Below are 24,886 nucleotides of genomic sequence, written 5' to 3'. Positions count from 1 at the left end.
CACCAACTCTAGGGACATGGGTCTGAGTAAGCTCTGGGAGTTGATGATGGACAGGCGAACCTGGCGTGCTGCAGTTCACGGGGTCGCAAGGAGTGGGACATGACTGAGTGACTGAACTGAACTGAACTGATCAATTGTTTTGCTAAGATATACTGCTCTTTTCTCTAACAGTGTGTATCACATAACTAACATAATCATGCTGAATAATCTGTTTCAGTTATTTCATTCACAGAAGACATTTTGTTTTAATCAAGTATTCTTAACTGTTTTACCAATTGGTTTTAGGAGTTACAAGGACCTCCTGAATTTATGAATACAATAGAATTTTACTTTCATTCCCCTACTGACTTTAGGGTAACAGTTCATTGTTTTTCATTAGTTTCTCATAGAATTATCTAACCCCAAAGTATTAGGCATCAAATTTTAATGGTCCATAATTTATTATATAAATTATTTAAATCTAAGCCCTCAAGGGCTAAATTTACATTTGTCTTTTATTTCATCTCCAAATTTAGCAATATTTAAAATTAATATAATGAACATATTGTACTATCAGGAAACAAAATAAGAAGAATAAAAGTTGACTTTGGTCCTTTCCTTGGGCTGACTTTGATGGAGAAATGCTGAGGAACAGTAAATATTCACTTTGGTGGTAGAGTGATCAGCAAGTTTCCAGTACCTCCTTTTATGACTTTTTCCAAAAGGAAGATACAGCTGCAGGTGCCACGTACTAAGAAAAAGAAGGAAAATAGCCATGAATCTGCTAAAGAAAAGCAATAAGAAGGGTAGTAGATGGTATTATGCTAAATGAAATAATTTCAACAGAAAAAGATAAATAACATATGATATCACTTATGTGTGGAATCTAAAAACACTACAAAATAGTGAATATAGCTAAAAAGTTAGCAGACCCATAGAGAGAGATAACAAACTAGTGGTTACCAGTAGGGAGGAGGGGAGGGGCAAAATAGTGGTTGGGGAGAGAGACCCAAGAATTTATTGTATACCACAGGGACGATAGTTAATATTTTAAAATAACTGTAATTGGAAAGTAACCTTCAAAAATTGTATAAAAATTTTAAAAAATATACTTTTTAAAAAAGAAGATAGTTAGAGACTGAAAGATGGAAACCCAAAAAAAAAAAAAAAATGTGCAATGAATTCCAAGCCATCCATTTCCCCTCTTTTGACTTGCTGTTTTTATACTTTTTTTGTTGGTTACAGCTGTGTTCTCAATAGATGAGCAATTACATAGTGTTCATTTTAATTTAACCTGTGAATAATGGTGATTAAGAGATCTATAACCCAAGCATGCTAATTAAGCACCCTTTGTATGAGTTCTAAGAGTGGGAGATTTGGGTGTCTATCCATTAGCCATGTTTGTGAGTTCATGGCGTCATCCAGCAACGATGAGATTTCACTGGGTTTTATTGCCTAGTATCAATTTTATACCCTGTCCTTGTCCATGTAAGGCTTTTCAGAAACATCAATGGAGTTGGACTAAAATATCTTAACTACTGCTTTCTTGCTCTTTTGAGGGAAACAGGCTATCTGCATGACAAGTAAGACTGCCTGCAATACCATGTCACAGCTCATTTATTTAAAGATTTATCATTCATCATTGTCAGAGACCCTGAGGACCGAAGAACATCATTGTCTATGTCTCATGATCATTGTGAGCTCTTTCAAGTGTTTAGAAGACTAGTCACAATGAAACTTAAGACATGAGTAGGAAATAATTTTAACTTTTCTGAAATGGATTCTCTTCATTTAAAGAAGAGATTTCCGTATAGAGCTGAGCTACAAAGATCACAAATTTTGCATATGTTTAGAGGTTTCTGATGCTTTATAATTTTATTTTTTATGCCCTCCTCCCATACGCAGCAACTTGTGCAGAACTTACACAAGGAGTAAGTAATCAACATTTATTATTGACTTGGTATGTATGACAGAAAGCAAAGAACTAAAGAGCCTCTTGATGAAAGTGAAAGAGAGTGAAAAAGTTGACTTAAAACTCAACATTCAGAAAACTAAGATCATGGCATCTGGTCCCACCACTTCATGGCAAATAGATGGGGAAACAATGGAGACACTGACAGACTTTATTTCTGGGGGCTCCAAAATCACTGCAGATGGTGACTGCAGCCATGAAATAAAAGATTCTTATTCCTTGGAAGAAAAGTTATGACTAGCCTAATCAGTATGTTAAAAAGCAGAGACATTACTTTGCCAACAAAGGTCTGTCTAGTCAAAGCTATGGTTTTTCCAGTAGTCATATATGGATGTGAGAGTTGGATGATAAAGAAAGCTGAGTGCTGAAGAATTGATGCTTTAAAACTGTGGTGTTGGAGAAGACTTGAGAGTCCGTTGGACTTTAAGGACATCAAACCAGTCCATCCTAAAGGAAATCAGTCCTGAATATTCACTGGAAGGACTGACGCTGAAGCTGAAACTCCAATACTTTGGCCACCTGATACAAAAAACTAACTCATTTGAAAAGTCCCTGATTCTGGGAAAGATTGAAGGCAGGAGGAGAAGCAGATGACAGAGGATGAGATGGTTGGATGGCATCACCGACTCAATGGACATGAGTTTGAGTAAACTCCAGGAGTTGGTGATGGACAGGGAGGCCTGGTGTGCTGCAGTGCATGGGGTCACGAAGAGTCGAACATGACTGAGTGACTGAACTGATGTATGTATGTACATTTGTGTAGGCATTTTATAAAGTTTATTTCCTTGTGGTGAGAACTTTAAAGATCTACTCTTAACAATTTCCAAATGTACAATACTGTGATAGGAAATTTAGGTATTTAAATTGATAAAATACCCATTTGCAAACACTTCAAGAATATGACTCCCAAATCACCAATTAATGTTGAATCACTTGTTAATGTTTTTCATAAACAGGCATCTGCCAATGAAGGTAGGCAAACTAAATTCATTCTTTAAATTTTTGTTTATATTATTGGATATTTATCTTTTTCTTTCAAATTTTCTTTTTGAAATCTGGTCTTGGCAATGTATTTTAAATGTCCAGGAGCTTTTCCTATTTTCATTGCCCTTTTTTCTTGGTTATCTAGTTCTTTAGGGTGGAGAATCTTTTTGAATATCCCTGAGAGTAAAAATTTTGTTTCTTAAGGCTAGATATTTCTTCCTCGTTAAGGAATATATATATATTTATATAAATATATTTATAAATATAAAATATTTTACTATATATTATACATTTATATATAAACACACAAATATAAAATAATCTATTTATTAAGATAATAAATTAAAATACAATAAATTTGTTAAATTTATATTAAATTTAAACATATTTATGTATACATATATATATTCACTTCTATTTCTTTTTTATTCTGAAAGCTTTCTTGGACTATTTGATGAGGCCCGGTAATTTATTTATCTTCCCTGATTAGGACTGACTGAGATCTTTGCATATATGAGCAGTTTATCACCTCTCATTCAACTTTGCTTTAGGGTTAGTAGGCAAAATCCAGTACTCTTGCCTGGAAAATTCCATGGGCGGAGGAGCCTGGTGGCCTCCAGTCCATGGGGTCGCCAAGAGTCGGACACGACTGAGCGAATTCACTTTCACTTTTCACTTTCATGCATTGGAGAAGGAAATGGCAACCTACTCCAGTGTTCTTGCCTGGAGAATCCCAGGGATGGGGGAGCCTAGTGCGCTGCCGTCTATGGGGTCGCACAGAGTCGGACACAACTGAAGCGACTTAGCAGCAGCAGCAGGCAAAATCCAACCATTATGGGGTAAAGCCTCACAAACACCAGAAAGTTTGAGTGGAGCTGACTCTGAGATGTTGGGAGCCAAACAGATTCCTTCATTCTCCCCAGTTTTTCTAATTTACTAACAACAGCAACAAAAAAACTACTGATATTTTGCCTTGGAGAGGGGAGATAGTCTACACCCTCTGTGATCTGCATGATAAGAGAATTATCTGAAATCTGTAAAAAGCAGAAGAGACTGTTCAGTTTTCTTTTAGTGGACTCCTGGGATTTATTTTTTATTAATGTTGTCTGTGCTGTCTTACAATTCTTGGGGGTGGAGGTTAATCTTTAGATTTTTGTTTAGTAGAGATACAAATAATTTCTGTCCAGTAGAAAAGATGATCCTAGAGATAGAGACGATAGCTTGTGCTCCAGATGGACATTAACCAGCTGTGTATCTAACCTAGCACACCTACCCTACCATAATCTCTATTAAATTGCCTCCCTATAACTTTATTAACTCCCTCATTAGTTGAATTTAATATCTTTGACATGTGTTCATTTTGTAATTATATGAGAGTCACGCTCTTATCTTTCAGAATATTATATTGAATAGCTGATAAAAACTAATCAGGTGACTAGGAACAAGTCCATGGTCTGATAAAATAAGATTTATTGATTTGCAGCCAGGGAGTACACGCCAGAGGAATTCTGCTGGCCCAGAGGGAGGAGGGAAGTGTGTTTTATAAGGTTTGGCTTTTCACTGAAGGACTCTAAGGAGGTGGCTCAGTGGAAAAGAATCCGCCTGCCAATGTAGGAGACTCAGCAGATGCGGGTTCAATCCCTGGGTCAAGAAGATCTCCTGGAGGAGGAAATGGCAACCCACTTTATTAATCTTTCCTGGAAAATCTCATGGGCAGAGGAGTCTGGTGGGCTACAGTCCATTCGATTGCAGAGTCAGGCACAACTGAGCACACACACCTTCAGTTCAGGACTGCTCGCTTTTTCTGAAGCAGGTTTAGAAGAAATGGGATTGACTAGGCACTGGGTCTGCCTTAAAGCGAGGAAGACTTAGCATTTCAATATTCCCAGTAATAAATGAAAATTGCCAAATGGCTCTGTAGCATCACTGATAAGAAAGCAGTAGTCAGTTGAAGAGGAACAGGTGGTAGTGTTTTACAACAGCTCTGTGATCTTGAGTGAAACAATGTTTTCTGTTAACTTTAAAGCTGGCTTTTTCTGTTTGTTTTCACAGCCTGAAGAATGGCAAAGTGCTCTTTTCCTTTTCAGTTTGAGGTGACTTTCCCTCTTTCCATCTTGGGTAGGTTTTTACTCTTTCCTGGCATGAGAAGGTGGGAGATGGAAGGTGAGGTAGATATTTTAACACCTTACCACCTTCACTTCTTCTCTCTTTTAAGTCCTATTTTTTTTCTCTCTGGTTATCTATGCAACATTCTATTTCTGAGTCTAGAGAGGGGTCAGCAAACTTTTTCTGTAAAAGGCCAGAAAAAAAGTATTTCAGATTTTGAAGGCCAGATGGTCTTAGTCACAACTACTTACTTCTACCATTATAATAAGAAAACATCCAAAGAAAATTCATATATGAATAGCTGTGTTCTAATAAAAATTTGTTTATAAGATCAGACAGTGGACTGGACCATAGTTGCACATTTGGTCCATGGACATAGTTGCTAATCCTGATCTAAAGTTTCTCTCTGTTTCTTCCAAAGTGATCAGCTCCATTTTTTTTTTTTTTTTTTTTACCATTGTCCCCACAACATCTTTTCTTAGCTGTGACTTCCTTTGCTGATTCATCCTTCAATGTTCTCATTTAATTTTGATGTTTCAGAAATGCACTGAAAGATATACTAATAGTCCATCTTACTTTCACCTCATTGTTAAAACTTTTAAATTTTTCTTATCATCTTTTTAGCAAGGTCTCTTATGAGATATGAGATAATTTCTTGGGCTCAACTTGTTATCTTGAACTGGAGACAGTATAACAACTTTTTAATAAAAGTGAGTCAAAATAAAATACTTGCATTGCTCATCAAGGTATGCATAGAATGATTATTTTATCACTATCAGCATTTCTTAAGGTTCCAAATTTTCATATTGAATAATGCTGGCAGCAACAACATACATTTGCTCGGTACTGGTAAATGTTTAAGTGAAGCAATACTACAAAAGAGATCCGATTCTGAAAAATGAGTTTATTTGTTGTTGTTGCTCAGTCACTAAGTGGTGTCTGACTCTTTGCGACCTCATGGACTGCAGCAAGCCAAGGTCATCTGCCCTCCACTATTTCCTAGAATTTGCTCAAATTCATTGAGTGGGTGATGCTATCTAAACATCTCATCCTCTGCTGCTCCCTTGTTCTGCCTTCAATCTTTCCCAGCATCAGAGTCTTTTCCAATGAGTCAGCTCTTTGCATCAGGTGACCGAAGTATTGGAGTTTCAGCTTCAACATCAGTGAATGAATGAATATTCAGAGTTGGTTTCCTTTAGGATTATTATGTACATAGAAAAAACTTTAAAATCAAACATTTCTGTTTGGATCTCAATCATCACCTCTTTTTCTTTAGGTTCTTCTATAAAGATACAAAAATACCAAATACAGATGTACAGGTTTTATAAATAATGATTCACTCATTTTCTAATGTACAGAACTTTCTGAAAAGTCTAGATTGGGGAGCATGTCTGGGAATTCAGGCCAAAGTAGGGACATTCTACTATTTATCGCAAATCTACTCTTTAACTTCCATCTGTGGGAAGAACTGAGTTTTCGAAGCAGATTCCAAGTATATTCACCCAGCCAGATGCATGGATTGTTGCAACTTTCTTCAGAAATCCAGTAACTATCAAACTATAGGTTTGCCTCCAGAAGGAGAAATGGAGGGGAAGCCTTGGTGCATGGTAACAATGCAGGAAAGGGTGAAACAGTTCTTGCTTTTGAGACACAGTACTGTTGCCCACTGCCAAAAGGACCAAATGGATATTAATCCACTTACCAGTTACATGAGTTATTCTTTCAGTCATGTAGTACATACGGGGTGGAAAGAGAAACAGACTCTCTTCTCTGTTCTCCTCGTTGTGAAAAGAAATGAAGATCTCTTTGCTTGTGGTAAAGGAAAGCAGAGCTAAGAAGAAAAGGGATCCTCCATTCCCTCAAAACTCATAAAAGAAAAATGAATTGTAATATAAATGCAACTTACATTCTACTAAACATCTTTTAATCTATAAATCTATAATGCAGATACAGTCAAACTCCTCTCTCTCTCTTTTTTTTAACCTAAAAACACATGGAAGATTTCACAAAAGAAAGGAAACTTGGGAATTATAAGTAAATAGCTAAATATCTGGGCTTACCTAAAAGAGTGAAATCAGCCATAAACTAGTTAACAATGTGCGTATCTTTAGGGTATGACTTTTCCAAGCTGATCATTTTAGAACTGGTGACTGGCAGGCTAGAACCACATATGCAGAACCTTTAAGGTATCTTCTTCAATAGCATCCTGACAGACAGTAATTAGGTTTAGACTCCAGCAGCCTGCAGCTGAGGCTGTGTCACATGGTGACGGATGCTTACGCATCACAGCATGACTCACAGAAGGTAAAAGTTAAATGAATCATCTTGGCTCCCTCTCCTTATTTTGGGGGGAAAAAATGGAATAAGCTCGCACTTCCACTTGAGAAAAAATTGAGAGTGAAGCACCCAACGTCCTATAATAAAAGCAATATTTCAAAGAGGTTTAGATCTGTGGCTGTTGCTAAAATCGAACCTGAAATTACAAGACTTCATCAAGAGCCAATCAACCAGTTAATTGTACTGTTTTCCATTGAATCAGTTCTGCATCATACAGCAACCTTATTATACACACAATATATAAATTCACCAAGTTACTATTTTAGGTATAAAAGCAAGCAAAGGGTGAAATAATTGAACTCTCTTTATGTAGTCTATAATTACTAATGAGGAGTAAGAACCAAGTACGCCATTCCTTTGTGCTGCCAACTAAAGAATGTCACTCTCCCTCTGGCTCTACGAGGATTATATCAGTAGCCACTGCAGCTGCTGACCTCCAACACCCCCTGAAAGCAGTTCAGGGTGGGGATCAAAAATGAGGTACTGTGCTCTGGGAAAAACTGGCAGAGCAGGCCTTCAGATAGGTATTTTCAGAAGAAAAATTTTTGAACCCAATTTTCTGTGTTTTTTCATATTTAGAGAAGCACTAAAATCTTTAATGAAGGCAGCTACTCTTTGTGACCAACAGCAATGTTCTACTGAGGCTCATGCCTCATTGCATTTGCCCCAAACCAAAACTGCATATATGCTGACCACCCCCTGGGCTTCCCTGGTGGCTCAGCTGGTAAAGAATCCACCTGAAACTTGGGAGATCTGGATTCGATCCATGGGCTGGGAAGATCCCCTGGAGAAGGAAAAGGCTACCCACTCCAGTACTGTGGCTTGGAGAATTCTATGGACTGTATAGTCCATGGGGTCACAAAGAGTCAGACAGGACTGAATGACTTTCGCTTTTTTGCTTGACCACCCCCCTTATCTCTTTGGCTCACTGAGAGAAATTCAGTCCTCTGGGCTGCAGTCCTCAGTAAGTTTCCAAGGAAAACTGAAACTCACAGTTCTCACACTGTGCCTTTTTTTTCCCCCACTCAACAGTGCAAGTCATCTGCTTCATTCATTCTTACTTAAACATTATTTATTCTTTTGTCCATGGCAACTTGACACTGAATTACTATCCAACATGCATAACCCCTCTTTTCCCCACCATCACCATCACCATCATTCTCAACTTAGATATTATCAAGAAGAAATAATAACTCATTGGATTTTTAAAAGCGGTATGTTACAAGATAATTTTAAATACAGCAAAACCATAACTCTCATACAAGTAAAAAATGAACATGGAGCAAAGTAATTAACATTAATTAATGAGGGACTGAGCAAAGGCATTAAAAATTGGTTAAAAGGAGAAGCCAAAGAGAAGAAACATACATAGGCAATAAAGCAATGATGAATTGGTATGTTAATAGATGTAAAACTGGCTCCTTTTTCAGGAGTTGGGGGATCCATATACCTTCACTGGAAAAAAATACACTTGCATATCTATGGTCAGGAATACTTTGCATCAATATCAATTTTCTAAACTTACAGAGCCATAAGATCAGATAAGATCAGTTGCTCAGTCGTGTCTGACTCTTTGCGACCCCATGAATCGCAGCACACCAGGCCTCCCTGTCCATCACCAACTCCAGGAGTTCACTGAGACTCACGCCCACCGAGTCAGTGATGCCATCCAGCCATCTCATCCTCTGTCATCCCCTTCTCCTCCTGCACCAATCCCTCCCAGCATCAGAGTTTTTTCCAATGAGTCAACTCTTCGCATGAGGTGGCCAAAGTACTGGAGTTTCAGCTTTAGCATCATTCCCTCCAAAGAAATCCCAGGGCTGATCTCCTTCAGAATGGACTGGCTGGATCTCCTTGCAGTCCAAGGGACTCTCAAGAGTCTTCTCCAATACCACAGTTCAAAAGCATCAATTCTTTGGTGCTCAGCCTTCTTCACAGTCCAACTCTCACATCCATACATGACCACAGGAAAAACCATAGCCTTGACTAGACGGACCTTTGTTGGCAAAGTAATGTCTCTGCTTTTGAATATGCTATCTAGGTTGGTCATAACTTTCCTTCCAAGGAGTAAACGTCTTTTCATTTCATGGCTGCAGTCAACATCTGTAGTGATTTTGGAGCCCAGAAAAATAAAGTCTGACACTGTTTCCACTGTTTCCCCATCTATTTCCCATGAAGTGATGGGACCAGATGCCATAATCTTCGTTTTCTGAATGTTGAGCTTTAAGCCAACTTTTTCACTCTCCACTTTCACCTTCATCAAGAGGCTTTTAGTTCCTCTTCACTTTCTGCCATAAGGGTGCTGTCATCTGCATATCTGAGGTTATTGATATTTCTCCCAGCAATCTTGATTCCAGCTTGTGTTTCTTCCAGTCCAGCGTTTCTCATAATGTACAGAGCCATAAAATAGCTTAAAAAAATGAAGTGCACAAAATACTCTAGATTTAGATATGGTAGAAAGCTGTGCTACATGTGGTTAATGTTCCATAAAATATGAAGTCTTGCTTTTGTTTCTTTTTATTTCCTAATAGGAACAAGTGTAAATTTAGATTACAGTTTAATGAAACCACTAAACAGAAAAATATGTACATGTTTGATAGGATCATACACATTTAACTCATTCTATTGTGTGCATATGGAAGATGAACCCAAAGATAGCCAGATAACTTGCTTTGTAACTATTGATGAAGCAGAAGTCTTCTACTATTCATTGATTTCTTTATTATTATTTCTTATACATTCAATCATCCAGATCTGACCTGTTGATTCTCCTTTTGTACATTCCTTACACCTCCCATTATTTCTCATCTTCACCTCAGCCCACCATTATTAGCCCAGCCATTCAGTCAGTAAATCATTCAGCAGTTGGGTTATGATACCACTGAGTCTCACTTCTTTGAACATCTGTTTACTGATGGACACACTACTGTTGGTGGAAATAACATTTTCATGGGACTCTCCAATAAAAAATCTTTTAAGACTTTTTAGCCTTACATTCGAGGGTAATTGGCTAATGGAAAAGCAACTACAACATGAATGAACCAACTTAAACCCTTTTTAAAAAAACAAGCTAGTAGATATTTAAACAAAGAGAAAAATCAAACCTGGTTTATGGTGAGTGAAATTCAGATAGGTCAACAAGTACGTAAAATGGAAACCTTTTCCAAAAGAGTTTTAGAGGCTACTAGATCCAACTTTTAAAATTTCTTCTATAAGGGATAGAAATGACTTTTAAAAGAGATTTCCATGTTTACCGAAAGTTCAAAATTCATAGCCTTTGTCTTCACTGTGACGGTATGCTGCAGCTTCAGAGTGATTCAGAAGACCTTAGTTGAAGCTTTGGCTCATTACGTCTCAGCTGTGTCACTTTGGTCAAAGTGTTCAGCTACTCTCAGCTACATTTCTTGTTTTGTAAAATGGAGATACAAAGGATAACAACCCTACTTACTCTCCAGGGTTATTGTAAGAAGGACTGGAGGTTGAAAACACTGAAATAATTACTAACTGATAAAATATTGTTCAGATACGAATAGCACTAAATCTATGTGCTGTGCTTAGTCACTCATTATGTCCGACTCTTTGGGACCCCATGGACTATAGCCCGCCAGGCTGCTCTGTCCATGGGATTCTCCTGGCAAGACTACTGGAGTGGGTTGCCACGCCCTCCTCCAGGCAATCGTCCCAACCCAGGTCTCCCACATTGCAGGTGGATTCTTTTTCATCTGAGCCACCAGGGAAGCTATAGTGCTAGCTTTTGCCTCTTCCACATAATTTATTCTTCACTGTACAAATTTTGCAATTACCAGTGATAGAAACTAATAATAAATTATAACATAAACTGCCTCAAGTTGAAGACTTTCTGCCATTTTCTTCCAAGAACAAATACACTGTTGCCTTTTTCCCAAGAACAAAAGTTACTTCAGTGCCTAGGTTCCCATGAAGAGTGTGTCAGTTGATATGCAGTTTGATGCAACTGTTTTCATCAATTTCTTACTCACAATTTTACTAAGTTACACAAGATTTTGACATTCGAATTTCATTTAAATAATATTCAAACAGATAAAAACTTAGAAATAGCTGGAAATGTTTATATGGAATATAACAAGAGGGATTTTAAAAAATATATTAACTTAGGTCACAATTTAGAAATATAAGTATGCATTGTATCAAAACAAATCACAACAAATGACTATGTAAAATGCAATGTCTTATCTTCAACTATTACAAACTTTATTTAATCTAAGTGAATAAAGTATCACACAAAGTTAAAGGCAATTAATATCTTATTAAATATCTACCAAGTGTCAGGCACAGTTTTGGGTTACCCTGTCTTGGGTTAAACTCTGTGGAGATGCTTTACTGAGTTAATAAAAATTATTATGAATGAACACATTATTAACTGGGTTTATGTGGAGGTCTCACAAAGCATACTTTTAAACAAGAATTTGAGTGCTAGTAGTTTATTTTGGAAATAACTCCAGAAGTACTCTAAACAAGTATGGAAGTGAAACCAGGCAGGGAAGACAGACATTAGAGAGTGCTTTATTGAGCAGTTTTCCTCTGTGGGCAGCATAGGAAAAAGCCAATTTATAATCCTGTTGTAATGAGACTGTAGGAAACATGCCTTGGAGTTTTTCCTATAAGAGCTAAGAGAAAGCTGGAATATTCATTCATCAACTTCCATTCCTAAAGGAAATCCAAGAAATATTCATTGGAAGGACTGATGCCGAAGCTCCATTACTCTGGTCACTTGATGTGAAGAGCCGACTCATTGGAAAAGACTCTGATGCTGGGAAAAATTGAGGGCAGGAGGAGAAGGGGACAATAGAGGATGAGATGGTTGATGGCATCACCGACTCGATGGACATGAGTTTGAGCAAGCTCCAGGAGATAAAAAAGACAGAGAAGCCTGGCATGCTCCAGCCCATGAGGTCACAAAGAGCTGGACACAATTTAGTGACTAAACAACAACTTCTGTTCCTCACTGGTTAAAGATTTCTACTGAGGCCTTAATCCTTCAGAAACTATAGAAGAGCATACTTGAGGCCAGAGAATACCCTCAGGCAGAAAGACAAAGGGAGTCACTGACCTGAGGGAAGAAGCATCTGCAGAAGTAGACCACAGGATATGGGTGGGGCATCTGTAGCATCTACTACACTAAATCAATGGAACTTGTCATTATGCTAATCATTGAGGGGACACGGAAGAAACCAAAAGACTAATGCATTCTATGAGTTGAATCTCTTTGTCATGTGCAGACCATGTGTTGTATATTGAGCTAGACACCAGGAGGACATTAAACAATAAAATACAATCTGTGAATTTAGGGGTCTTATATCAGGATGAAGAAGTATATGTAGGCCAAGATAAAAGATGTAATTTAAAGAGCTACATAAATTTTGAGCACCTCCTAAAAAAGCAAATCTAAGTGAAGTATTCAGATACAAAGAAAAATTAAACAAAGATATTATGGATGAAAATGATTGACATATATACACTATCGATACTATATTTAAATAAATAATGAATAAGGACTTACTGTATAGCTCAGGGAACCCTACTCACTGCTCTGTGGAGACCTAATTGGGAAGGAAATTCAAAAAAGAGGGGATATATGCATACATATAGCTGATTCGCTTTGCTGTGCAGTAGAAAGTAACACAACATTGTAAAGCAACTATACTCCAATAGAAACCAATTTAAAAATTAAAAAAAATAAATTTTAAGTTATACAATAAAACTAAAAAATCAACTAAAAAAAGGAAAGAATGATCTGAGCAGAGAGATAACCTGAAGTGAGGTTTTAAAGATGAGTTGGTTGAAGGATTGAAGAGAAAACATAGGAGACAAGAGACATATCATGTGTAATCTGATGTTGATGTGTTGAAAGCCTTGGGCTAAGATTGTGCCACAATCTTGGGCTAAGATCACATTACAATGGTGTGATCACTCACCTCGAGCCCATCCTGGAATGTGAAGTCAAGTGGGCCTTACGTAGAATAACTGCAATCAAAGCTATTGGAGGTGATGGAATTCCAGTTGAACTATTTCAAATTCTAAAAGATGAGGCTATTAAAGTGCTGCACTCAAAATGCCAGTAAATCTGGAAAACTCAGCAGCAGCCACAGGACTGGAAAAGGTCAGTTTTCATTCCAATCCCAAAGAAGGACAATGCCAAAGAATGTTCAAACTACCACACAATTGCACTCAGCTCACATGCTGGGCAAAGTAATGCTCAAAATTCTGCATGCCAAGCTTCAACAGTATATGAACCATGAACTTCCAGATGTTCAAGCTGGATTTAGAAAAGGAAGAGGAACAAGAGATCAAATTGCCAACATCCGTTGGTTTACAGAAAAAGCAAGAAAATTACAGAAAAACATCTATTTCTTCTTTATTGATTACACCAAAGACTCTGACTGTGTAGATCACAACAAACTGTGGTAAATTCTTCAAGAGATGGGAATACCAGACCACCTGACCTGCCTCCAGAGAAATCTGCATGCAGGTAAAGAATCAACAGTTAGAACCGGACATGGAACAATGGACTGGTTCCAATTGGGAAAGGAGTATATCAAGGCTGTATGTTGTCACCCTGCTTATTTAACTTACATGCAGAGTACATCATGCAAAATGCTGGGCTGGATGAAACACAAGCTGGAATCAAGATTGCTGGAAGAAATATCAATAACCTCAGATACGCAGATGACATCACCCTTATGGTTGAAAGTGAAGAGGAACTAAAGAGACTCTTGATGAAAGTGAAAGAGGTGGGTGAAAAAGTTGGCTTAAAACTCAACATTCAGAAAACTAAGATCATGACATCCAGTCCCATAACTTCATGGCAAGTAGATGGGGAAACAGTGAGAGACTTTATTTTGGGGGGCCCCAAAATCCCTGCAGATGGTGACTGCAGCCATGAAATTAAAAGACGCTTGCTCCTTGGAAGAAAAGCTATGACCAACCTAGACAGCATATTAAAAAGCAAAGACATTACTTTGCTGATAATCTAGTCAAAGCTATGGTTTTTCCATGACAGTAGTCATGTATGGGTGTGAGAGTTTGACTATACAGAAAGCTGAGTGCAGAAGAATTGATGCTTTTGAACTGTGGTGTTGGAGAAGACTTTTGAGAGTCCCTTGGACTGCAAGGAGATCAAACGAGTAAATCCTAAAGGAAATCAGTCCTGAATATTCATTGGAAGGACTGATGCTTAAGCTGAAACTCAAATACTTGGGCCAGCTGATGTGAAGAACTGATTCACTGGAAAAGACCCTGATGCTGGGAAAGATTGAAGGCAGGAGAAGAAGAGAATGACAGAGGATGAGATGGTTGGATGGTATCACTGACTTGATGGACATGAGTTTGAACAAGCTTTGGGAGATGGTGAAGGACAGGGAAGCCCGGCGTGCTGCAGTCCATGGGGTTGCAAAGATTCAGACATGACTCAGCAACTGAGCTGAACTGAAGATTGTGCCAATAGAATGGAGCAAAGACATGGTATCTATGGCCCAGTTGCTCATTTCTCATCCAGGTCAACCCTTTACTAGCATGTCTTTCAGCACCAAAGTGGTTAGACACCTTGAAATCACATTTTAGGCTCCCTTCCAGTTGGAGTGCCACATATGACTGGGATAAAAAAAAAGAGAGAGAGAACCCAAATATGGCAGAGATTAAAGCTTACATCCCTAAAAAATCTTAAATTCACATCCACACTCACCTCCCTTGTGTCAACAGTTTTCCTGGCCTTTTAGCTAGATCAATTTACCTGCTGACTTGTTTTTCATCAAAATGAACTTGGGAGTTCTAGACTAAGATTTTAGCCCCAAATCTCTCTAGATATTGGTCATTTTCTATGCCTGCATCCTATTTCTTAACAATAGAAAGTTTTATGACCAAGCATCTATCTTATCTTACAGTCTGGGTCCCTGTTTCGAGTGCAGTTCTTCTGGAAAGACAGTAATGATTTTTAACAGAAGTTTTCCCTGGAGCTGAATTTAAGGTCCTAAATTGAATAACTGGATCCTTGCTGTCATGTTTCCCATGTATATTTCTGCAAACATTTTGCTGGGTATCTACCAATGACCCTCTTGATAGTATTTTCAGTTCAGTTCAGTTACTCAGTCATGTCCGACTCATTGCTACCCCATGGACTGCAGCATGCCAACAACAAAATTAAATTGAGTGTCAAGCAAAAATACCAGCACATAATTGTCTCTCAAGGAATGTCAATATCTTTCCTGTCCTGATTTCTTTCTACTCTCATGACATTTTAGGACTTGCATTTCTGATCTGCTTTCCTCTGATACCTTACCCTCTCTTCTTAGCATCTATCAGTACCTCAGTTGTCACTTATGACCCTAGATCTTGCATTAAATTCTTTGTAGCTATTTCTGATATAACATCCTAGTCTTATCAGTCTTACTTTGCTTCACCCTTTCTCACATCCTGCCTTGTAATATGTATTTTTTTTAGCACATCAGCAAATGTCATGAGGAAGTTTTTCAGTAACTCACTGAATTGATAGCTTTGGGAAAGTTATCATTTGTTCCATTGTTGAAAGAATAAGATTGATACTGCTTTCCTAAAATGCACTTCAAGCCTAATTATACAGAAGTTATTCTTGCATGCTAGATTTTGGGTGGTTGTTTTGTCCATCCTGTGTTTTTCTCTAATTTTTTCACAGTGGGAGAAAAACAGTACCAAAATTAATTTCATTTAAATGAGGTGGGGCAGTAGGAATTGAAAACTGAGTAATATTTGCATCTAAAAAAAAAGTACTAAATTTTCACTTTAGTTTGGCATGGTTCAAGGCCTCATCGGTTCATTTCAGTTGCTCAGTCGTGTCTGATTCTTTGCAACCCCATGCACTGCAGCACGCCAGGCCTCCCTGTCCATCACCAATTCCCGGAGTTCACCCAAACCCATGTCCATTGAGTCGGTGATGCCATCCAACCATCTCATCTTCCGTTGTTCCCCTCTCCTCCTGCCCTTAATCTTTCCCAGCATCAGGGTCTTTTCAGATGAGTCAGCTCTTCACATCAGGTGGCCAAAGTATTGGAGTTTTAGCTTCAGCATCAGTCCTTCCAATGATCTCCTTTAGGATGGACTGGTTGGATCTCCTTGCAGTCCAAGGGACTCTCAAGAGTCTTCTCCAACACCACAGTTCAAAAGCATCAATTCTTCTGTGCTCAGCTTTCTTTATAGTCCAACTCTCACATCCATACATGACAATATACCAATAAATATGGCAGTTGCATAGAGATATAGAACCAGAAGAAGCATGTGATATACTTACTTTAAAAAATATATATATATGGGACCAATCCATTTCTATTTAAGAGGACTGAAACCTTAGAGCACTCATGTTAGATCTCTTGATATATATGTTCAATAAAATACATAATTTGATTGTAAGGAAAGGCTGAAATTATTCTCTGGATTCACTGCAACAAGTTCATAGCCTCAGGAGTTTTTTTTTTTCTGTAGAAATAAAATGATGTGATTTGAAGCTTGAATAAGATCCCCCTGGGAGGAAAGATGAGCACAAATGAGAAAAGTACTGGGGGCAATAGATCAGAAGATACTCTTTTGAATGCTGCAAGGGACAAAAGACAGCTAGAGGAGACATCTTAGCCAAGGAAGCACAGGGAAAGGGTGGCATATGCTTTCATAACTATCACGAAGACACCAAAACTCATGACAATACTTGTCAATTCTAAGTGATAATCGAGTTCTACAGACTTTATTTACATGTGGCCACAGAATCATGTAATATGATGGTTTTCTGCTACAGACTACATTTGTACCATTCTGACAGTCTGGAATGAGGCCAGGGTATCAATACTTACAAAAATCTCTACACAGAACTCTAAAGTGTTGCCATGTTTGGGAAATACTAACATAATAAAGGGGGCAACAGAGGATGAGATGGTTGGATGGCATCACTGACTCAATGGACATGAATTTGAGCAAACTCTGGGAGATAATGAAGGACAGGAAAGTCTGGCGTGCTGTAGTTTATGGGGTCGCAAAGAGTTATACATGACTTAGTGACTGAACGAAAACATAGGAAAACCCTAAGGTCTGAATAAATTTAAAACATGGGAAGGAGAACTTGCCATTTGCTGTAACTACCACCATTCCATATTTTACCACTAAGTGCACATTTTGTATTTGTTAATGAGTTGTAGACACAAAGGGACACACAGTGGAGATTTCATCTCAGGCTTATTAAGTACAGTGTCACAAGATGTGCCTTGCTATGCTGTCCTCGAAAAAGAATATGTATATGGTAACTCTCTCTATCCAACCTACTTCAAGCAAGTAAACCTTGTGTACTTGTGTGTGTAAGTGCCTATATGTATATACATGTAAATGTTTATGCTTTGGCAAGTTTGAGATCTGATTTGATATTTTATCTTGGGGAAATATACCTAAGATAATTCTGACCTGAATATACTCTGATTTTCTTCTTCTACTTCATCAGAACTAATTCCAGCCATGAGACCAATACTCTGCTGAGTTGCAGATTCCTATTATCCATCTACTCCTCCATATGCTGAAGGATGGTCAGATGGTCTAGGGCTTGAAAAGGGGTCCAGTGGAAAATCAGAGGCCTAACATAGATGTTTTATTTGTTCTTCTCTTTATTCCTTGTCCCTCGATCCTATATAAGCAATGGATCTTTTTGCACTGATGACAATCTAGTTAACTTTTACCCTGAGGGGATCCTGAATGTGCTCTAGTGAGATTGTGAATTATGCTTTTTTCTCAATATTTAGGTCACATTCTATGTGTATCAGGGAAGATGGGAAGGGAAGACTGGGGAGACTGGTAAGAGTCACAGCAAAGATGACTGATTTTTGGTTTTTTATTATGTTGGTATTTTTTTTTGAAGCAATGCATTGCATTTTCCTTATATCCTTCTTCACTTTTTAGGTTAGAATACATATTATTGCTGATGACTATGTTCTATCTGGTGGCCATCTTCTTAATTATTCTGAGCTGCATTTGATTACAACTTGCTTCAGGGATTACAGTATTATTTTATCATATTACATCTTTCCATCATCTCTTCAGTTCCTCTGTAAGTAAGGACTAGTCTGCTCTGAAAGTACCTCATTAGATTGTTACATTTGCTCTGTAAGTTCAGTTATTAATGTTCTGGAACATTTCCTTTGCTAATTTGTTCCAAAGTATAAATTTATAGGTCACCATTATAGAAAATCTCAAATGTCACAAGAGGAAGCTTACCATAAGATGATAATGTCCTTCTCTATTTCCCATCCTTGTTGATACCGATTGCATATTAAGGTTTCCTTAGACAACGCTGTTCTATGCAATCTACTCAAAATTTTACTGATGGAGCTAAGATATACCATTACAATAACATGTGAAAAATTATAGTAACTACGAAACTGGCTATTAGCTTTAACTTTGGATCTAACATGATAGTTTCTATATTACTGTTTCGTAATCTTTTTCCTGAAATGGTATGGACCTAACAGAAGCAGAAGATATTAAGAGGAGGTGGCAACAATATACAGAAGAACTATACAAAAAAAAAAAAAAATCTTAATGACCCAGATAACCATGATGGTGTGATCACTCACACAGAGCCAGACATCCTGGAGTGTGAAGTCAAAATGGCCTTAGAAAGCATCACTATGAACAAAGCTAGTGGAGGTGATAGAATTCCAGTTGAGCTATTTCAAATCCAAAAGATAATGCTGTAAAAGTCTGTACTCAACATGCAAGCAAATTTGGAAGACTCAGCAGTAGCCACAGGACTGGAAAAGATCAGCTTTTATTCCATTTCCAAAGAAAGGCAATGCTAAAGAATGTTCAAACTACCACATGATTGTACTCATCTCATACATTAGCAAACTAATGCTCAAAGTTCTCCAAACTAGGCTTCAACAGAACGTTATTTGAGAACTTCCAGATGTTCAAGCTGGATTTAGAAAAAGCAGAGGAACCAGAGATCAATTTTCCAACATCCATTGGATCATAGAAAAAGCAAAAGAGTTCCAGAAAAACATCTACTTCTGCTTCACTGACTATGCTAAAGCCTATGACTGTGTGGATCACAACAAACTGTGGAAAATTCTTCATGAGATGGGAATACCAGACCACCTTACCTGCCTTCTGAGAAATGTGCATGCAGGTCAAGAAGAAACAGAATCAGACATGGAACAACAGACTGGTTCCTAATCTGGAAAGGAGTACATCAAGGCTGTATATTGTCACCCTGTTTATTTAACTTATATGCCGAGTATATCATGCAAAATGCTGGGCTAGATGAAGCACAAGCTGGAATCAAGATTGCAAGGAGAAATATCAATAACCTCAGATATGCAGATGATACCACCTTTATGGCAGAAAGTAAAGAGGAATGAATAAGCCTTTTGATGAAAGTGAAAGAGAGTGAAAAAGTTTGCTTAAAACTCAACATTCAAAAAACAAAGATCATGGCATATGGTCCCATCACTTCATGGCAAATAGATGGGGAAACAATGGAAACAGTGAAAGACTTTATTTTCTTGGGCTCCAAAATCACTGTAGGTGGTACCTGCAGCCATGAAATTAAAAGACACTTGCTCCTTGGAAGAAAAGTTATGACCAACCTAGATAGCATATTCAAAAGCAGAGACATTACTTTGCCAACAAAGGTCCGTCTAGTCAAGGCTATGTTTTTTCCAGTGGTCACGTATGGATGTGAGAGTTGGACTGTGAAGAAAGCTGAGCACCGAAGAATTATGCTTTTGAACTGTGGTGTTGGAGAAGACTCTTGAGAGTCCCTTGGACTCCAAGGAGATCAAACCAGTCCGTCCTAAAGGAAATCAGTCCTGAATATTCATTGGAAGGACTGATACTGAAGCTGAAACTCCAATACTTTGGTCAGCTGATGCGAAAAACTGACTCATTGGAAATGACCCTGATGCTGGGAAAGATTGAAGGCAGGAGGAAAGGGGACAACAGAGGATGAGATGGTTGGATGGCATCACTGACTTAATGCACATGAGTTTGAGCAAGCTTTGGGAGCTGGTGAAGGACAGGGAAGCCTGGTGTGCTGCAGTCAATTGTGTCCCAAAGAGTCCGACATGACTGAGTGAACTGAGTTGAATTGAACTGAATCTTTTTTCAGTCATCAGAATTTTGCCTTAGATATTTATTCACTTCAATAAATTTCATTCCATGTGGATTTCCTGTTAGATTTTGCTATGATAACACAAATAAATTTAATATTTAGAGTACTTCTAACAGAAATAAACTTACTAGGGCCTATTTGGATCAAAGGATAGTTTAGCTTGCAAATAGTAGTGAGAAATTATTACGTATTTCTCCTTTAGAGTTCATGTTCTCTCATTAAAAGTTTAGAATGTGATAATCAAGGGATACTCAGATCTTTCTATACACTAAGCTTTGCTTCAGGTAATCTTCAAAGATAACAACTTAGCACTTTAGAAATGATATGTGATTAGGTATAAAATACAACTTGGTTCCAAGCCCTACTATTTTCTCTCTGTGCTCTTGATACAGTTCAATGTGGTCTCTATTCTCTTACCCATAACATAGAGAAAACTATGCCTACATTGTAGGTATGTTCTGAGAATTAAAATAATGCCTAGCTTATCAAATGAAACCAAGTGATGAAAACCAATGCAGCATTCGATCTTTAATTTTGGACATTTTATTCTTTTCTTGGATTCTTCTGTTTGATTCCTTTGGCTTGCTGAAAATGTTGCTAACATTTTCACTGGAGAAAGCTCTTCTTGCTATGCCTTTTCACTTCCCCTCAACAACAGTGATCACCTCTTCAAAACATTTTATGATCTTTTCATAAATAATTTTTCTTAGCTAATTATTTTATCTGAGTTACTTTATGACTTAGAGGTATTTTCCTGGAATGTCAATATATTTTAGAAGTCATTATTTGGTTTGTGAGCCTTTGAAATGCAGTATTAATACTGAGCCATGGTACAGTGGTCCATTTTTAGAAGCCCAGCAGAGTTTTAAGGTAATATCTATAATTTCTCTTGCCATCTGGATTATAAATGATATCTTGAAATTATAAGGACAATGTCTTTCAAATCCTTAGGTTCAAATGACCCTGAATCACCTGCATACGCTAAACTCGATATAAATTTTATTCACTGTAATATTCATCTGTTTATTGTAATAATTGGCCTAGCACATTACAAGTGGTAAGTACATCACAAATAATTTCTGACTGATCTTCCTATTTGCATATAAATTATTGAATGAGTGGACAGGTTAGCTATATATTTATATTAGTAGTATAACTAAATCGTTTTCATAGTGCTTAGATAATAGGTTTACGTGAGCCACTTCCAGCTTTGGAAAAGCATTATAAAATATAACAAAACAACATAGAAGAAGTTTAGCTGAAGATAATCACTCACAGGGATGTGATGGGACACTGGCTGCTCATGCTGGTCTCTGAGTTGTAACTTTCCTTATGGTTCCAGTTACAAACGGTTCCCAGGGCGCGAACAATGTAATACTGCTGGCAGTGAAATGGGCAAAGGCCGCTCTGTGTTCAGCTGGTACAAACTACAGGAGGGGCAGTATGTCCCTGTGTGGGTGTTAACCACGACTATGATTTCATGTGTAGACGTCTCTGTACCACATACACCGTGAAATAAGGCGCAAAGCATTTGCATTTCTAATAGATATCTGTTTGGGTTAACAACTTGGTAATATCTTTGTTGAAAAACATATGTGTACATCAGAAAACTCTAGAGGAGAATCTTTACCCTTGGACAAATTACACACTTTGTGAGTTGAGCCAAAGGCTGATTTTTTCCCCAAGTACATTACTTACAAAGTTTTGTTTTTTTAGCAAAGTGTTTTTCAGTCATAAAGTCAGAACTTTTTTAAACAAATTGCTTCCTTAATATTGATTTCATGTATAAGAATTGGATAATTACATAAAAATTCAAGTTGAACCAGGAAAGCAGGTTTTCAATTAACCTTGTGCTGAATATAATTACAAGGTGGCTGTTCAAAAACAACTGAGGGGGCCATTTACAAATTATAATTGCTTTTATCTTGAGAGTGACAGACGCAGAGTTAACTGTTTAATGTTATGGCGGTGTGCCAAGGCTTTAAATGTTTGGTCATAATGAAACTCTGATTAAGCAGTAGTTTCTACAACTTGTAACCATTTCATTTTTTGTTAAACATCTTTGTGCTGTGCTTAGTCTACCTTGTCGTGTCTGACTCTTTGTGACCTTACGGGCTGTAGCCTGCCAAGCTCCTCTGTTCATGGGGATTCTCTAAGCAAGAATACTTGAGTGGGCTTCTGTGCCCTCCTCCAGGGTAAATATCCTTTATAAAGATTTATTAGGGGGGGATGCCTTTCTCATATAAACTCTATAATTGTCTCTGTGAAAAAAATTGGACTGATCAGAACTTGGACCTGTTGTTATAAAGAAACAAATGGCAGACATAGTATATACAAGGACCTTACATTTATAGTTCTCTTTTCTGATATTTTTGGAGATATCTTTAATCTTTACTTTCAATTGAGAATTAAAATGTAGAATAAAACTAAATCCCATTGAATCTTCAAAAATTATATTGAAAAAATTTTCCATACACCCAACCTCTGAAGGAAAATCAGAAATTGCAAGTTTATTTCTTTAATAGAGTCAAGAAAAGTCTAATATAGAAATGTTTATTCAATAAGATTTTAGATGAACCTCTCAAAAGTCAATAAATTCAATAAAAGTTTAGCTTGTTTCATATTGAGTGGGCTTTTAAAATTTTCCAAATAGCTCTGATCCTCTTTTGGGAGGCTTTTTGATAAAGTACTTGATAAAAATCTTTGGAAATGTCTAGCAGATTACATTAATTCTGAGATCAAGATATCTGTCATTTATCTCTGATCCTCCCATTTATAGAGATACCACAAGTATAATGTGACTGTGTATAAGACAAAGAGAGGGAAGGAGGGAAGAAGGTTGGGAGCGGGAGGGAGGGAGAGAGAGAATAGTTATTGTTCATTTGGCTTGTTTAATAAATAGATGGATGGCTGGATGAATGAGTAAAGTAATTTAATACCTCACATTTTGGTCAAGAGAAGGAACTAGGCATGCTCATAATCTGATCTTAATGACATAAGATGAATTTCTGTGCATAAGTTGTCTTCCAAAAACACAAGAGAAGACTCTGCTGCTGCTGCTGCTGCTAAGTCGCTTCAGTCATGTCCGACTCTGTGCGACCCCATAGACGGCAGTCCACTAGGCCCCTCTGTCCCTGGGATTCTCCAGGCAAGAACACTGGATTGGGTTGCCATTTCCTTCTCCAACGCATGAAAGTGAAAAGTGAAAGAGAAGTCACTCAGTCATGCCCAACTCTTAGCGACCCCATGGACTAGGAGCCTACCAGGCTCCTACATCCACGGGATTTTCCAGGCAAGAGTACTGGAGTGGGGTGCCATTGCTTTCTCCAAGAGAAGATTCTACACATGGTCAATACCAAATTCAAATTGATTATATTCTTTGCAGCAAAAGATGGAGAAGCTCTATACAGTCAGCAAAAACAAGACTGGGAGCTGACTGTGGCTCAGATCAGGAGCTCCATGTTGCAAAATTCAGACTTAAATTGAAGAAAGTAGGGAAAACCGCTAGACCATTCAGGTATGACCTAAATCAAATCCTTTATGATTATACAGTGGAAGTAACAAATAGATTCAGGGTATTAGATATGATAGACAGAGTGCCTGAAGAACTATGGCAGAGGTTCATGACACTGTACAGGAGGCAGTGATAAAGACCAACCCCAAAAAAAAGAAATGCAAAAGGCAAAATGGTTGTCTGAGGAGACCTTAAAAACAGCTGAGACAAGAAGAGAAGCAAAAGGCAAAGAAGAAAAGGAAAGATATACCCATTTGAATGCAGAGTTCCAAAGACTAGTAAGGAGAGATAAGAAAGCCTTCCTCAGTGACCAATGCAAAGAAAAGAGGAAAACAATTGAGTGGGAAAGACTAGAGATCTCTTCAAGAAAATTAGAGATACCAAGGGAACATTTCATGCAAAGATGGGCTCAATAAAGGACAAAAATGGTATGGACCTAACAGAAGCAGAAGATATTAAGAAAAGGTAGCAAGAATACACAGAAGAACTATACAAAAAGATCTTAATAACCCAGATAACCATGATGGTGTGATCACTCATCTAGAACGAAGTCAAGTAGGCCTTAGGAAGCATCACTATAAACAAAGCTAGTAGAGGTGATGGAATTCCAGTTGAGCTATTTCAAATCCTAGAAGACGATACTATAAAAGTACTGCACTCAATATGTCAGCAACTTTGGAAGACTCAGTAGTGGCCACAGGACTGGAAAATGTCAGTTTTCATTCCAATCCCAAAGAAAGGAAATGCCAAAGAATGTTCAAACTACCATACAATTGCACTCATCTCACACGCTAGAAAAGTAATGATCAAAATTCTCCAAGCCAGGCTTCAACAATATGTG

General features: G+C 37.7%; 1 long non-coding RNA gene across 1 annotated transcript in view; it reads right to left on the bottom strand.

Moving 5' to 3' along the window:
- Nucleotides 1–421: 421 nt before the first annotated feature.
- The window catches only part of LOC123329445, a 120,218-nt gene continuing 95,753 nt past the window's right edge, over nt 422–24,886 (bottom strand). Inside the window, exon 5 of the long non-coding RNA XR_006544871.2 lies at nt 422–730. This is a non-coding gene — a long non-coding RNA (uncharacterized LOC123329445). The remainder of the gene's footprint in view (nt 731–24,886) is intronic.

Source organism: Bubalus bubalis, chromosome 15, assembly GCF_019923935.1.
Source record: "Bubalus bubalis isolate 160015118507 breed Murrah chromosome 15, NDDB_SH_1, whole genome shotgun sequence".
In the NCBI taxonomy this organism is placed as follows: Eukaryota; Metazoa; Chordata; class Mammalia; order Artiodactyla; family Bovidae; genus Bubalus; species Bubalus bubalis.
The sequence above is the reverse complement of the archived record's forward strand: the minus strand, read 5'-3'. Positions and strand labels throughout refer to the sequence as shown.